The 17,108-nt window shown below is 34.1% G+C and overlaps 1 pseudogene; it reads left to right on the plus strand.

Annotated features, from left to right (window-relative positions):
• The first annotated feature begins 11,659 nt into the window (after nucleotides 1–11,659).
• Nucleotides 11,660–13,481, plus strand: LOC148609213 (opine dehydrogenase pseudogene; annotated as a pseudogene).
• The last annotated feature ends 3,627 nt before the right edge of the window (nucleotides 13,482–17,108 follow it).

Consider the following 17,108-nt stretch of genomic DNA (forward strand, 5'->3'; position numbering starts at 1 on the left):
CATGGTTGAATGGTGATGAAGAAAGTTTAAACTCAGTTTCCGCTATATAGATGACGTATTATCTTTAAACAATTCTAATTTCGGGGATTTGATACATCGCATTTATCCCGAAGAACTTTAGATAAAAGGATACTACAGACACTGTGAGGTCAGCCTCATATCTTGACCTTTACTTAGAAATCGATGGTAAAGGAAAACTATTAACCACACTTTACGACAAACGTGATGACTTTTCATTCAGAATTGTCAACTTTCCTTTCATATGTGGCAACATCCCTTCAACATCTGCGTATGTTGATATCACAACTCATACGTGTCAGAGCTTGCCAAAACTACGCAGACGTTTTGTATCGCGCTAGAACTCTAACACATAGGCTTCTGGAACAGGGTTATGTAGCTACAACATTGAAGTCATCACTACAGAAGTTCTATGGTCGCCACCAAGAACTCGTGGATCGTTATGTTGTATCCATCTGCACCATGAAAACTGATTTATTCATAGTTTTCCTTTCCTCGTTTGTCTACCCCGGATTTGTCTTTTTATGAGCAACTCGGTGGGTGTTTCCTAAAAGGCGACTAAATAGTGCTCAGAACTCTAGTCGGGGGCTAAGGCGCTCTGCCCACAGAGCAACTGGGATGTGTGCCCCAAGTGGCGGAATGGGGTACCCCTGGCGTGTTACATGCTGGGGTTGTCAGGCTATAATACGGAAAACCTGACCGCAAACCATAGTGGTGAACCGTGTTGGGAAACATGCCACGTTCCTCGCACGTTCAAGAACCCTACTGTGGTATTCTCCCGGAGTGGGAACCATAAGGCTCCGCCACAGGAGGCTAAATTACCCGACCCTACCCATTTCTCCCTATTTCAAAATTTGTGGACCCCATTGTCCTTGTGTCCCTTTTTCATTTCATCATCATTTCATGTTCATTTTATCATCAATTTCATGTCCATCGCCTGAATATAGCTGAAATATTGCTGCTCGGACGTTAAACCCCAACAAACAAACAAACAAACCAGAAAAGCACTTACCGGTGCACCTGGTCCTTCTCCCAGTTTTTAGTGGAGTCCGAGTTGCTCATTTACTTTTGTTACTTTGTATGTATGATTTTAGTTACTTTATGTTCTTTGTTGTGTATGTCTGTTTTCCATGTCTGGTCTTTGTCCCTGGATTACATTCTTTTGATTACCGCAATGACTTTGGTTCCTTTGATTACTCTTTGAATTCACCGATATTTGGTATATATAGCAAACGTGGTCTCCTGGGTTGTATGGGGATGATGACAATGTTGTATAGCCATGATTTACCTTCATTTTCTGTTCTTTTTCAGTATATGTAAGCAAGTTAATGTTCCGTCAGACCCAATGGAATAACAGAGCATGGAAGAACACATGCCCCATTTTTTTTCGGAGATTCTAAAAACACTTTGAAGGCATTTCCAACATTTTACAGTGCCTAAGGATATATCATATGATCCTAAGGAACATTCATACCACGTTTGGTTCTAATTAGTCATGTAGTGTCAAAGGAGAAGAGTTTTGAAAAATTGTAAACGACGACCACGACGGACCACGACGGATGACAAGTAACGTCAATAAAAAGTAGCTCACACGGTTGGGACCAAAATATCGTCCTCCTAATAAAATTGATTGGAGGAGTGTCGGAAAACCATCAAAAATTTCCTAAATGCTTTACGCAAGAAAATTATTTTGTTCTATTCACGTCCTACCTCGCGGAAATATAAGATTTATTTACCAATTATTGACCATCTCGGGTAGAAAAAAATAATACAATGATTTTCCACGCATGCTCGTCAATTTACAACGAAGGTCTTCAGTAGAACCTAGTACTTAGTAATTTATTTGATGAAACTCATTCAGAAAATAGTGATAAAACAATTTCAAAGGTTTCCCATTTCCATGATTTTTTTAGTCAATCTCCTCATTACAATTGGTTATTAAAAGTTTATGACAAAAATTTGACTTATATATCTGTAGAATACAATGATATATTGTCATTGTCTTTTTAACTTGGCTTAATATACAAAGGAATCAAAAGAACTATCAGACAGGGGATGGTACCAGAAAGGGGGTGCTGTATGGCCGGGGTGATTGTAGTAAACTTAGAATATAAAAAGCTTCTTTTAACTAAATGTTTGTGTCACTTAGTACATGTGTTTGAATTAATTGACAACATTCAAAACAGCACACTACTCTACTACCCTAAATGTCTTTGGTAAACAATTGTTAATGCATTGTTTTTGTTTCAAATACTCACAACTCATTTTAATCATAAAACAGTGGGTGTCGGTATCTCTTCATGTCTGAAACGGTTAAATATGGAGCAAGTGTATCGGTTTATTAATAAAGTCCATGGGAAGAACAATTTGAAGAAAACAATTATTAAAGTCAGAGGAAATTTTTTTAAACATACGGTCCTTCAAAACAATACGTCCAAAACAATTTGGTCGTATGACGCCTTGTAACTTACAAAATATATTCGAAATCTGGTTGAAACAAAAACGCAGGCATGGTTTTTTGTGAAGAATCAAATGAAAAAAAGTCGGACTAGAAATAGCAAAAATATTTTTTTAAGGACACTCACTTTAACATGAATGTGGCAGACACTATGTACAATATTTTATATAATCAATTCACAAAATTATGAGAGGGATAATTTTTATCAAAGCATATCGAAATTGAATAACAAAATAGGCCTTTTACATGTAGATCAATTTTAATAAACGAAGAAAGACAAAGAAAAAAATCGAGCAGAAAATACTAGAAATGTACTCCATAATATGGTCAGTTATTACAAAATGTTTCAAAACTGAGGACTAGACACTTTTAAAACCACTTTTAAACCAGAGTTTTATGTGACAGTGAGATTAAAACAATTCAGAACGAGCCCATTTTGCAGAGATTCGCTTAAGTACTTTATCAACACGACCTGTATTTGTGAACAGGCTGAGGATAGGCTTTGTAGCCTCTTGGACTTTTATGTTTAAATGTCACTTTTATATATACATATCTTCCGAAATGACATTTAATGAACTTTTGATTTCAAATGAATATAAACTCTTCGACAATATTGCTAAGATGAAGATTTAAATGTCAAAATATAAATGGAAGTTTATTGTCCGAGACTTCAATTTAAAAAGACGTTCTCACAATCTCACATAAATCTGTACTTTCCTCTTTTAGCCCCGTGCAGGTCCGGGTGTTCAAAGAATAGGCCTGCAGCAGTGCTAAGCTTGTCGTATAAGTTGACTAAATAGTGCTCAGAACCCTAGCCGGGGGCTAGGGCGCTCTGCCCACAGAGCAACTGGGATGTGTGCCCCAGGTGGTGGAATGGGGTACCCCTGGCGTCTTACATGCTGGGGTTGTCAGGCTATAATACGGAAAACCTGACCGCAAGCCGTAGTGGTGCACCGTGTTGGGAAACATGCCACGTTCCTCGCACGTTAAAGAAACCTACTGTGGTATTTTCCCGGAGTGGGAACCATAGGGCTCCGGCACAGGAGGCTAAATTGCCCGACCCTACCCAATTCTCCCTATTTCCAGTGGCAATCAAAGTTTGTCGACCCCACTGTCCTTGTGTCCCATCCCTTTTTCATTTCATCATCATTTCATGTTCATGGTCTGAATATAGCTGAAATATTGCTGCTTGGACGTTAAACCCCACTTTATCATTTATCAAAATTCGTACCATGTTTCCCAATTGTGCAGTCAATAATTAATGCACAATTTATTTCTTTTTGAGGATTAACATTTACAGTGTTTTAAATCATATGATTTTTTGTTGTTTTTTTTCATTTTGTGTGAATAAAAACGACTTAATACCTGCAACGATCGTGTAATTGGAGGTTAAAACTTTTGTTAATCTTTAACAATTTACTTGATTTAGTATGCAACTACAAAATATACATATATATATTTTTTTATTGTCAATACAACAGCGACAATTGGACAATTTGGCCTGATGACGTTAATTACACTACAAAATAATATTATACATATGTGCATAAAATCGTCCACATTTATATGGCTCTGGAATAAATATGTAGTAAAAAATAGAAAAGCAGGAGTACTTACCGTTTGGTGGAGTGGCTTGTAACAAACAATGATCAAAAATGGGGTAAACGGGAAAATACTTAAAATAATTTATAATATGTATGATAATATAAAATCTTGTGTAAGAAGTGGGAATGAGTTATCTGGTTTCTTTGCTTCAGAATTTGGTGTGCGTCAAGGCGAAAACAGGAAAAATAGGGCAATAAATCCAACATGGCTCCACAAATTTACACAAAAAAATTGACCACAAATAGATCTCATCATTTCGAACACTTTGATAAGTCAGAATTTATTTTATATAACGGTTTTAGAAACATACAATTTATGTGAAAAACGTTTGTCTGACTCCTATGTTCTACGTTTTAGTAATAGAGGCTATGTTTTTCAACGGATCAAAATTCCCCACATCATTTCTGGCTAGAATATCATAAGGAACATTCATACCAAGAAATGATGGTTCTAATTGGTCATGTAATGTCAGGCGATAAGACTTGAAAAATTGTTGACGTCGACGACATTGGACGATGACGGATGTCAAGTGATAGTAATAGCCCACAGGACCCTTCGGGTCAGGTAAGCTAAAAAGGACCTAAATATCGTCCTCCTGATAAAAATATTGGAAAGAGGGTCGCAAAACCAATCAAAGATTCATTAAACGCTTACTGCAAACAATGGATTAGAAGAGAAAAAAAAACAGATAAAAGATCCGTGGACAATTCATGACCATCGCAGATACCAATAGGATAAGAGTGAATAAACAAAATATGATCACGAGTGCCGAAGAAAGCCTAGATTTAATGAGTGTGCGGATCTTGTTCAGCGCACGAATTAAATCTTCACGCATTCGTGGCACGAGTGATTATATGTTGGTTATTAACGATAACCAGTTGATTATCCTATTAATTATATAGATTTCCTCCATTATTCATTGCTATTTTCAATATGAATTTTGTATTTTGTGAATGGCGGATTGATATTCGTAGTGTGAAGTTTTGGCGTGAGAAAGTGCGAGAATAAAATTACCGAATTTATTTCGCAGTATGGATTATATCGATTTCTTTTACACTGGGAACACTCGGTAAATCACTGCTATCTATATAAAAAATGTATTTAAAGTTGAACATCACGAATGGAACTACATTTCTAGAATTTTACTTCAATTTTCATACCGCTTGACCGGTGTGGAAAAAAATGTTCTCTTATTTTGCATCAATTTTCATACCGCTTGACTGGTGTGGAAAAAATGTTCTCATCAATAGTGACTTTTCTGTTCTCAGAGTTCGATTGGCTTAGAAATCGATTGTCTTGGACTCCATCTTGAATCGCCTCGATTGCCATTGTAGTTATATTTCGGTTAAATGAGATAATTTGGTGTTTTCTGACCTTAAATAAGAATTATGAAGGGACTCGGAAAGATTTGAAGTGAAAAACCATTGAAATCGTTTGGTTTCTTTTGTTTCTAAAGTTTGCGTTTGTGTGACGTCAACATGTTTCCTACGTATCGGAATCATAACGTTTCGCGCGTTTTTCACTTTTGGGTATTTTTTGACGTTTTTAGGGTATTAGAGAAACAGAATCTACACTCAAAGCTTATTAATTATGAATTTCTCACATCTCGTGAAATAAATTTTATAGTTTGAATAGCTTGGCAAGCCTGGCGATCAAAACTGTAAAATTTATTTCACTCGATGTGAGAAATTCCATAATCAATTCGCTATCGTTGTAGATTCTATATTTCTTATCACTAATGACTTTTTTGTTCTCAGAGTTCGATTGGCTTAGAAATCGATTGTCTTGAACTCCATCTTGAATCGCCTCGATTGCCATTGTAGTTATATTTCAGTTAAATGAGATAATTTCTCACATCTCAGTCGTGAAATAAATTTTATAGTTTGAATAGCTCGGCAAGCCTCGCTATCTGAACTATAAAATTTATTTCACTCGATGTGAGAAATTCCATAATCAACTCGTTATCGTTGTAGATGTATTTATCATTTGACACTAATTTACCAATTTCTAGAACAAGAAAAAATAAAAGAACGTAAATGTCATCCAGAAGTACTTCTTATCGAAATAACGAACGAACTTGAGTACTTTTCAATTCATAAATTCTATAGACAGTGAAGTACAACATACACCAGCTGCTTTGCTATGTACTAATACCTATCAAAAAGACTATTCCGACCAAAACTACACACAAAGCCGTTCAAATCACGTTTTATTTAACCTTCCATGAAATGTTCTACTACTAATATTTCTGAATTATTACTCTCTAATTTAACCATTTTTTAAACATGTATTATAAACTATTGCAATAAATGTTATGAAAATATTGGTGTAAACTGTTTTTGTAGCGCCAAAATTCCGTTTGAGGTATTAGATCAACTTCGTAACTTTCACTATTCGTATGATTCTGTAGATAGTTTTGACTTTTCTACCCTGTATACAACACTGCCACGTAAACTTATTATGGAAAAGTTGCCACATTTAATCAAATGGTCCTTGGGTAAATCTGGCTCACAATTCATTTCTTGTAATGACTTCAATCCAGTTTCAGTGATCAAAGACGGCGGGATAAATTATTGTACATTGATTGGACGTATCATTATCAATGCTTTCAATTTTATGATTGACAATATTTTCATTCGATTTAGTAGTACTCTATACAAACAGGTTTTTGGTATTCTAATGGGGACTAACTGTGCTCCTCTGATAGCTGATTTGTTTCTTTACTTTTATAAATCACATTTCATGGCCAAACTCTTTAAGGTAGGAGTTACGTAAATGAACGCCCCTAGCGGATTAAGGGAAAAACGTTGTCGTTGCCGTTACTATGCAAGTTATTTCCCTTTGACCACAGACTAACAAATGTTCGACGGCAATCGAAATTCCCGTGAATATTTCGTTCGTAAATTGTATTATACTAAATAACATAACCTTCGCGCCAAAGAGAGATCAGAAGATGTTCACGAGAAAAAAAAATGAATGCACACGAAAGTAATAACGACAATTTGGAATGGAGACAGGTCATGATAGCAGAATAGTAAACATCTGACAGATATGCTGAAAGGGTGTAAAAAAGTGTAAGTATATAATTCTCCTCTATTCTTGCATAATTGTAAATCTAAACGAAGATATGGTCTTGGAAGCACTCTTAATGAAAAAAAGAGAAATTTGGAAATTTCATCCAATTAAAAATAAATGACCAGTCACGTTTCGACGAATAAAATATATATGAAAACAAGTTAGAGGAACGATAATTTAAAATCATTTGTATGGGAAGAGTGCATTACATTTTTGTGAACATACAATAAATGCGCGTAAAAATAAGAAAAAAAAACCAAACAAACAAACCAAACAAACAAACAAACAAAGAGAAAAAGAAATAGGTAAAAGGATTGAAAGCTGCGCTACCAAAGAGGCATACAAAAGGAAATATCCCTGAATAAGTGTGTGTGTGTGTGTGGTGGGGGGGATGGTCGAGAGAAAAAAGCACAAGATATCAAATTGGCATCCCTGCAACAAACTATCAAATAAATCAAAGCACTCTTGTACTGAATCAATTTACATCGATTGTTTAAATTAATCGTCAAATTGCAAAAATAGGGTTACTATAGAAGGAAAGAAATGGGATCGTTTTCAAAAGTATCTAAACACAAGCTTGATGTTGTACATGTAAATTGTCAAAAATAAACTCATTTATTTAAATTCACCCTTCTGATTACGAATGACGATCAATTTGTCTTGAAAGTAGCACAGTAAAATTCAATCAATTGGCACCGTAGCAGTGCGCCAGTTTGTGTGATATTCAGGTTTGTTGTCAGTTTACCTGGAACACCTAGATGAATGAACACAAAACTCACTGACATCTTGCATAGTTGAACTAGAAACTACTAGTTTGTCTTTTTTTTTAGTTTTATATGTCAAAATTCCATTTAGCGAACTCCAGATGCCCCTTTTTACATGCACATGTACTTCTCATAATACAGTTTGTTATCAGTTGATAAACTATGACTTAAGTGCTACAAATAACACCTTACCGTAGACTGACACCATTCCTTAGAAAACTGCATGGTCAAAATTACTATACCCCATGAAATATCAGTTGCCTTTGACAAGGTTTGCCAAAAAGAGTGGAAGTGAACGGGATTACAGTAGTTTGGCAGGTGAACATTACACAAGTAGAATGCATTTTTTTCATGTCTGACATTTATAAGCCCCGTGTCAAAAAAAATAAAACAAACACGAGACCCATCGTGAAAAAATGCCATGAAAAGCTGTTATTATGATATATTTCCAACAAGATTGTTATGAGTATATATAGCTATACGTATAGTGGAGGGAAGAACATAATTAGAATTGGTATGTGCTACAATAAACTGATTGGATAAGGACAGAATTCACCGGTATTTCTATGTCCCATTTCCCCTCATGACGGGGAATAAATTCACTGTAATATAATCAATAAAATCAGTATCTCAATTGCAAGGCACCTATTGTGTAATACTTCAGAAGATTTCCCAGCTTTCCTATCACTGTCAGCAGGTGTCTCCTTCAGTAAGAATACAATTACTTCATTAAATATCACGCCTACCAAATATCACATATGTTCATTGAGCTTTTTTTTATCATTTAGGCCATACAATAATGCAGCGATCATGTATCTATTTTTTTTTTTATTTTGAAGACATCTTTTTTTTTCGATACAAATACGTGTTATTAAATAAATGAATATACAGAAAATGCATTCGTAAAATATAGCAATCTGAAATAAAATGGTTAAACAATGCTACATTTATTTGTAAATCGCCTTCTTCTTGAAAAACTTTGTTCCTTTGCCTTTTCGGTATTTTAATTCCCTTTTCCAACATCTTTGAATTCATTTGAAACTGAAGAAAAAACTGTGTCCAGGGCCTTCCGTTCACTAATTTTGCTACACGTACTATACATGAAACATGTGTCGTAGCAAGCCTAGCGTTTCATTTACAAGCGTATAACATGTAAAGATATGTGACGTCGCCGAAATAAATTTTGACGTTACCGAAAAAAAAAAAAAAGGTAAGTATTCCCAATTTAGGAGAGCATGACGGGTTGACGAGTCCCGTTGTCAAGTGATTTTTTATACATCTTTTGATACTATTAAAGATGATAATTACATACTATTTTTTAAAGAAAATTCTAGGCACCGTTATTTCACAGTACTAAGAAATAATTTAATACGTGCCGTTTTTTAACAATTTCCCTACATATCCTATGTATTTTCATCATTGTACTAGTATATTTCAAATCTATGTACTTAGAAAACGAAATCCGATAGAATGTAACTTTTGTCATATGATTGCATTCGAGTCGATCTTGCCATATGCAAAATTTCAGAAAAATTCTAGGACGTGATATTTACGTATCTCCTACCTTAAAGATCCTTCAAAAAGTTATCCGTTGCATGAAATAAATTATACTTTTAGATATATTGATGATATTTTGGCCATGAATAATCCTAACTTAGAAACTTTGCTAAAAGTTGATTAATTCAAAGAAGAATAGAATTCGTACACCTTTTCTTGATTTAGTTTTTACACTAGAAACTAGAAAACTGCAAGCTCCATACTAAAAGATACGACAAAAAAAAAGAATATATTGATTTTCCTATTGTTAATTGCACAATCCTAGATGGTGATATTCCTGATGGCTCTCCTTTGGTTTTTACATTTCAAAACTTGTCCTAAAGTTATAACCAAATAATATATCAAGAAATATCCGTCCTATTTTTCGACCAACCCATACCAAATAATGGAGCGCCATCTATGAGCTAAGGGACTCAAAATACTGGCAGAAAATCAAACGGTTACAAGTTATAAATGTCGAATTTCAAAGTTACGAAGTACACATTTTTAAAGTACAAATTAAGACTTTTGAAACATTAAGGTACCGTCGTATACATAAAACTTCTTGCCAATTTATGTTCCTCCAAATATATGTACATGTACCGACCCTGTAAAATAGCTTTCGACAGACCATATACTTTTACCAGTGGCAGATTGTCTTTTGAAGTCTTTACAAAAATATATAATACTTTAGCTGATCCAGTTCTATTTTACAGGGTCGGTACATGTACATATATTTGGAGGAACATAAATTGGCAAGAAGTTTTATGTATACGACATAAAGCATGCATGTTCGAAAAAAATAATACTTCAAATATAAAAGTTTTAGCATATAGGGGTTTCCACTTTGAGGAGTGGGAGTATATCAGGTTCATTGGAATCGGAATGTCAAAGTTGCTAGACAGCTTAATCTGTTCGACATTAAAGATAACCTATACACAAGTAGATGAACAAAAAATTGGTCAGAAAAGACAAACATTTTGATTTTGAGAAATCGGAATGGTATGCAATTTCTTTCATGATAGAAATATACCTGAAGGTAATAAGTTACAAACATATAAATTAAACAAGCCATGTGCTAGAAACAATTAAGTTTATGTACACAGTATATATCACAGGAAAGTTTTAATCGTGACAGTTTATTGGATACAAGGGACTTCATATATAAATTTTGAATAATAGAGTTGATATATTGTGAACAAATAAATAAATACCGCAGCAGAAATCCGGGAAACCAAAGGGTCAAACTTTATTTGTATATGGTCAATTCGGTACCTTAATGTTTCAAAAGTCTTAATTTGTACTTTAAAAATGTGTACTTCGTAACTTTGAAATTCGACATTTATAACTTGTAACCGTTTGATTTTCTGCCAGTATTTTGAGTCCCTTAGCTCATAGATGGCGCTCCATTATTTGGTATGGGTTGGTCGAAAAATAGGACGGATATTTCTTGATATATTATTTGGTTATAACTTTAGGACAAGTTTTGAAATGTAAAAACCAAAGGAGAGCCATCAGGAATATCACCATCTAGGATTGTGCAATTAACAATAGGAAAATCAATATATTCTTTTTTTTTTGTCGTATCTTTTAGTATGGAGCTTGCAGTTTTCTAGTTTCTAGTGTAAAAACTAAATCAAGAAAAGGTGTACGAATTCTATTCTTCTTTGAATTAATCAACTTTTAGCAAAGTTTCTAAGTTAGGATTATTCATGGCCAAAATATCATCAATATATCTAAAAGTATAATTTATTTCATGCAACGGATAACTTTTTGAAGGATCTTTAAGGTAGGAGATACGTAAATATCACGTCCTAGAATTTTTCTGAAATTTTGCATATGGCAAGATCGACTCGAATGCAATCATATGACAAAAGTTACATCGTATCGGATTTCGTTTTCTAAGTACATAGATTTGAAATATACTAGTACAATGATGAAAATACATAGGATATGTAGGGAAATTGTTAAAAAACGGCACGTATTAAATTATTTCTTAGTACTGTGAAATAACGGTGCCTAGAATTTTCTTTAAAAAATAGTATGTAATTATCATCTTTAATAGTATCAAAAGATGTATAAAAAATCACTTGACAACGGGACTCGTCAACCCGTCATGCTCTCTTAAATTGGGAATACTTACCTTTTTTTTTTTTTTTTTTCCGGTAACGTCAAAATTTATTTCGGCGACGTCACATATCTTTACATGTTATACGCTTCAAGGACGAAGCTGAGAGGTGGGTCAAAGCTACAAAAGACAACATGCTTACAGCCTTTACAACAGATTCTGACGGAACCACTACAAATGTAAGTGCAAAGCCATCTCTCATTACTAAAGAACCAGCTATTGCACTGAAAGGGACAAAGATAATTTTCATAGTTGTACCAGCGTATGTGCATCAGATATATCTGGAGATTATTTACCCATATGTACAACCTGACACACTTATTGTCGGATTGCCTGGTCATCCCGGATTTGAGCTCCAGTGCAAAAATGTCTTGAAGGAAAAAGCTAAGACCTGTACGATGATGGGATTTGAATCACTGCCATGGGCATGCAGAATTACTGAATACGGGAAAAGGGTTCAACTTCTTGGATATAAGGATATTTTGAGCACTTCTCTGCTAACTGGTCGAGGTTGTAAACTTCCTTTTCCGGCTGTAGAAACAGTTCAACGTATTCTTGGTGACAAACCTCGGATTAATATTGCAAAAAATGCCATTTCAATAACTCTCAAGTCCGGTTCAGTCCTTCATCCTCCAATCATGTACGGGAAGTGGAAAGATTGGGATGGTGTTCCACTGAATGAAAAGCCTTTGTTCTACCAAGGTGTAACGGAAATGCAAACTAACCTCATGTCATGTCTAAATCGCGAAATTCGCATAACAGCTAAGAAAATCCAAGAGCTAAAGCCAAGTCTTGTAATGACAGATGTTGTCACAATGGAGGAATGGTTTAAAACTCACTACTCCGATACAATTTCTGACACCTCCAGTTTACTCACATTATTGAGAACAAACAGTGCTTACCAGGGACTTGTTCATCCAATGAAAAGACTGGAAACGGGTTTCGTTCCCGACTTCGACTATCGGTATATAACTGAAGACATTCCCTTCGGTATTGTCATTCTGAAAGGTATTGCGATTCTTGTTGGTGTGGCAACACCAACTATGGACGAATTAATAAATTGGGCTCAGAAAATTTTAGGAAAAGAATATCTTGTTGACTCAAAACTAAAAGGGAAAGATGTGAAATCCGTTAGAGCCCCGCAGTCATACGGTATTTCCACCCTTGACCAGCTGGTGGAATACTTTGACTCTGATATGATATATGAACAATTCTAATGTGACACACAATTGACTGAATAAGTACAGTAAGTTCATGTAATGTCTTCTGTTAAGACGGTGTTGTGCATAGTTCTCGACTCTAAGTAAATATTACGTTACTTAAACACTATTTTATGTAAACAAGATAATTAACAAAAGTATTGTTTGTCATTGGTTATCTTAATCTTGTTACTTGTTTGAATCAATGAAATTTCCTTTTTTTTTAATTGAGACAAATAAAATCTGTTCAATAATCAAGTCACAGTTGTCTTTCTTGGCATTTATTATATTGTTTCACTGATATTAGGACAATTTAGGACATTACTTATCAAATTATTTTTATTCACATTTAATAAAATCACTGAAACTTGTCTCAATACAGATGTACACTACACAAAAGCATATTCCGTTGTTTAATAAAACATGTTATTACAAAATATAAAGTATAAACATCTTTTTTAAGTCGTTAATATTGTTGCGACTTCTTGCACTCGTAATTTCTGTACTGTACGTTAGCACATGATTTGTATATTTATATATTACTACTTAACAGAATGTTGCTGATCTGTGCCGTTTTTACCGTCATAGCTTCATAGTTCTAGCTTCATACGAGATAAAAATGTACCTTTTACATATGTGTTCTACATGTGTTTTTGCTTGTATGAGAACGGGAAGTTTACATTAAAAGATGAAATGACCGTTTAGCATTGAACATTTATTTACTTTGTTTCCGATTCAGACACAGCGCTCGTTACAATTGACTATGTTATAACTTACATTAAAATGTAGTAATTCTGATTTGATAACAAACCGGGTACATCCCGCTAAGTATAAGGCTGTAGCCGTCTACATAAGACTTTTCATTTTCCCATAGTGGGTCTCATTACTGTTGCTGTTACGCTTCAAATAAAAAAGAAATACGCTCAGAGTAATTATATGCACATATTTTCGTACGTGAATATTTTAAATAATTATTTCTATGATAATTAAATTGTTGATTGTTAAAGTTTCTCTATGTTTATTAAGAGATATTATTGGTAGTAAGGGACGGCTCATCTTGTGACATGTAAAATTTGATTCATTATCCTACATAACAACACCTAGATGAGCTGCCCGGTACTACCATACATCCTGTACTACATTGTAAGTTACAGCCTTGAATTAATTCTACGAGAAGGAATGACCCAGCCAACCAAAGTTATATTTTTATATAGCCTAGTTGGGCGAGTGGTCTAGGGTGCTGGACTTTTTGCAGGCGGTGGCGCCATAGATGGCACAGCGGTACGAGTTCGAGTCCCGCGGAGGGAACGACCAAAAAATCTGCTTCGCAAATTTGACAGTTCTGACATCGTTGAGAATTTTTCTGATCCTTCTATACTTTACATTGCCTTTCCTGTGTCAATTTGATCCGATGGAGCAGTGTAGCGAAAAGAGTCGAATATATACATACACATATATATGTAAATATATCGGGGCTGGTCAGTATCATACAAAGACCAGTTGTTTTGATTGAAAAACATCGGGTTATCACGGCTACGAAAGAGTTATCACATCAAGGGAACCAAGATCCAACGGATGTCACCCAATTTTAGAGCATATCGCATTCGTGCCATTCCGGATGTTGAAAGCAAGCTCAAATCAGTGGCATAGAATGTTTGACGATTAGCGACTTTGAAGACTTCAGTTTTTGATTTAATATATCTATCGCGATACCTGGAAATAATTTTGTTTACAAATGCACATATTCTGTAGCCTAAACATCTAGTGCAGGGCAAGGTGCGCCATAGATTTGAAAAAAAATAACCTGATTTGAATGAAAACTTTCATAATTAATGATAATTGATGCTGGTATTTAGCTGGACCACTGAACAACCATAATTCATCAAATTTTTTAGAAATGGCAATTATTCTACGGAAATCAATATCTGCTAGATTTAAGTTCAAGGAAATCTTAATTAAAGTCGTTCCATCTGAATATTGACGGCTGTAAATTTATTTTAATTTATTTCAAAATATGTCCTGTTTGTGAAATAAAGAATTTAAAATATTTTCCCAAACTTTATTATGTGCTTTTGTGTGGATTGACTCAAAAAATATATTAAGTTTCTGAACTACATTTACATGTAATTATTAGGTAAACAACAAGATATTTCCTTAGATAATGACTTTCGTTGAGCCTAAATGTTTGTCATTTCTTTAATGCTTACACTACAACTGACAAAGAAACCAAATTATTATATAATGAAGTAACACAAATGGTTATAGTTACAAAAATTAGCACAAAGTTGACTCAAAACATTCAGTCAAACCCTTTTGGGGATTTAAGATTGACAAGCATGTCATGTTAAAGTGACATTAATCCTCTGCTGTTAGCCTTACTGATGACTATTTTAATTTTGAGTTAAGGAGATTTAAGAGATAAAAGGAACATGAAACAAACAAGAAAACAAGTAGGAGAGAAGAGAAAAAAACTTGGGAAAATATTTATTTCATATTTAATCTTGATACAATGTATGTACATTTTTGCATACTTGATAACACTGGAAGTACTAGTCACCAGACCGTAACAATAACCAGTTATCTGCCCCACTTGTTGTATAAGCATGGTAATCATTATCCCCTTTAAAATAAATTTACTATCAACGAGCCTGATTATAAAACATCAGCAGCGTTGAAACATGCAATGATCTATAAATAACCAAATGCTTCTATTGGAGATGAGACATATAATTGGCCATAAGTGACAAAACATTGTTTTGTGATAAAATAAAGAAAAAAAATGTACTATTCGTACAATGTACAATGTAGTTCTGTTAACAGTTCCAACCATATGACCCGAAGCCAGTCCTTTTAGTGTGAAGTCTTGGGGCACTATTTCCTGTGATCCAACTTTATTTTCTGTTTGTTTAAATAAAGAATATCTTTATACATATAAAAGAGCTTAAGACTTTCTTTTCCGATCTATAAACTTTCTTTTCTCTAATTTTAGGTTTATATGTGGCAACATTACTGAAATTTAATTCCATTTTAATACAAATGTATATTAAGGTTCTTCCCAAGTCAAGATCTAGGTCTCACACATATACTGATGCTGTAAAATTGTCAATATTTACATGTAGTTCTTACTAAAACTAAGCCTGAGAGGGCCTCTACAAGATGGCAAAGGAACGGTTAACAAATATTTTGGAATGTAATACCCATTTCCCTTGCTTGTGTATTTTCTTAAAAAATCGAATGTTGCCGATTTTGCGAGCTTGTAGTCACAAAACTCATTCAGGGTTTTCCCCAAGTAAAGATCTAGGACGTTCATACTATCCACAATAAAAAATGTTTTTCATTACATTATTAACTAAAACGATTTGAAAAGTTTTCATACTTTGCATAGTTCACAATGGATTTCTTTACTTTCGCGAAAATGTGTGAAAATATTATTTTCCATGCTCATACATTTTATGGTAACATTCGATTTTTTAAAGAAAATACACAAGCAAGGGAAATGGGTATTACATTCCAAAATATTTGTTAACCGTTCCTTTGCCGTCTTGTAGAGGCCCTCTCAAGCTTAGTTTTAGTAAGAACTACATGTAAATATTGACAATTTTACAGCATCAGTATATGTGTGAGACCTAGATCTTGACTTGGGAAGAACCTTAATATACATTGGTATTAAAATGGAATTAAATTTCAGTAATGTTGCCTCATATAAACCTAAAATTAGAGAAAAGAAAGTTTATAGATCGGAAAAGAAAGTCTTAAGCTCTTTTATATGTATAAAGATATTCTTTATTTAAACAAACAGAAAATAAAGTTGGATCACAGAAAATAGTGCCCCAAGACTTCACACTAAAAGGACTGGCTTCGGGTCATATGGTTGGAACTGTTAACAGAACTACATTGTACATTGTACGAATAGTACATTTTTTTTCTTTATTTTATCACAAAACAATGTTTTGTCACTTATGGCCAATTATATGTCTCATCTCCAATAGAAGCATTTGGTTATTTATAGATCATTGCATGTTTCAACGCTGCTGATGTTTTATAATCAGGCTCGTTGATAGCAAATTTATTTTAAAGGGGATAATGATTACCATGCTTATACAACAAGTGGGGCAGATAACTGGTTATTGTTACGGTCTGGTGTCTAGTACTTCCAGTGTTATCAAGTATGCAAAAATGTACATACATTGTATCAAGATTAAATATGAAATAAATATTTTCCCAAGTTTTTTTCTCTTCTCTCCTACTTGTTTTCTTGTTTGTTTCATGTTCCTTTTATCTCTTAAATCTCCTAAACTCAAAATTAAAATAGTCATCAGTAAGGC

The sequence above is a fragment of the Perna viridis genome, chromosome 8 (genome assembly GCF_037379345.1).
Source record: "Perna viridis isolate PV_CMFRI_1.1 ecotype Kerala chromosome 8, ASM3737934v1, whole genome shotgun sequence".
Taxonomy (NCBI): domain Eukaryota; kingdom Metazoa; phylum Mollusca; class Bivalvia; order Mytilida; family Mytilidae; genus Perna; species Perna viridis.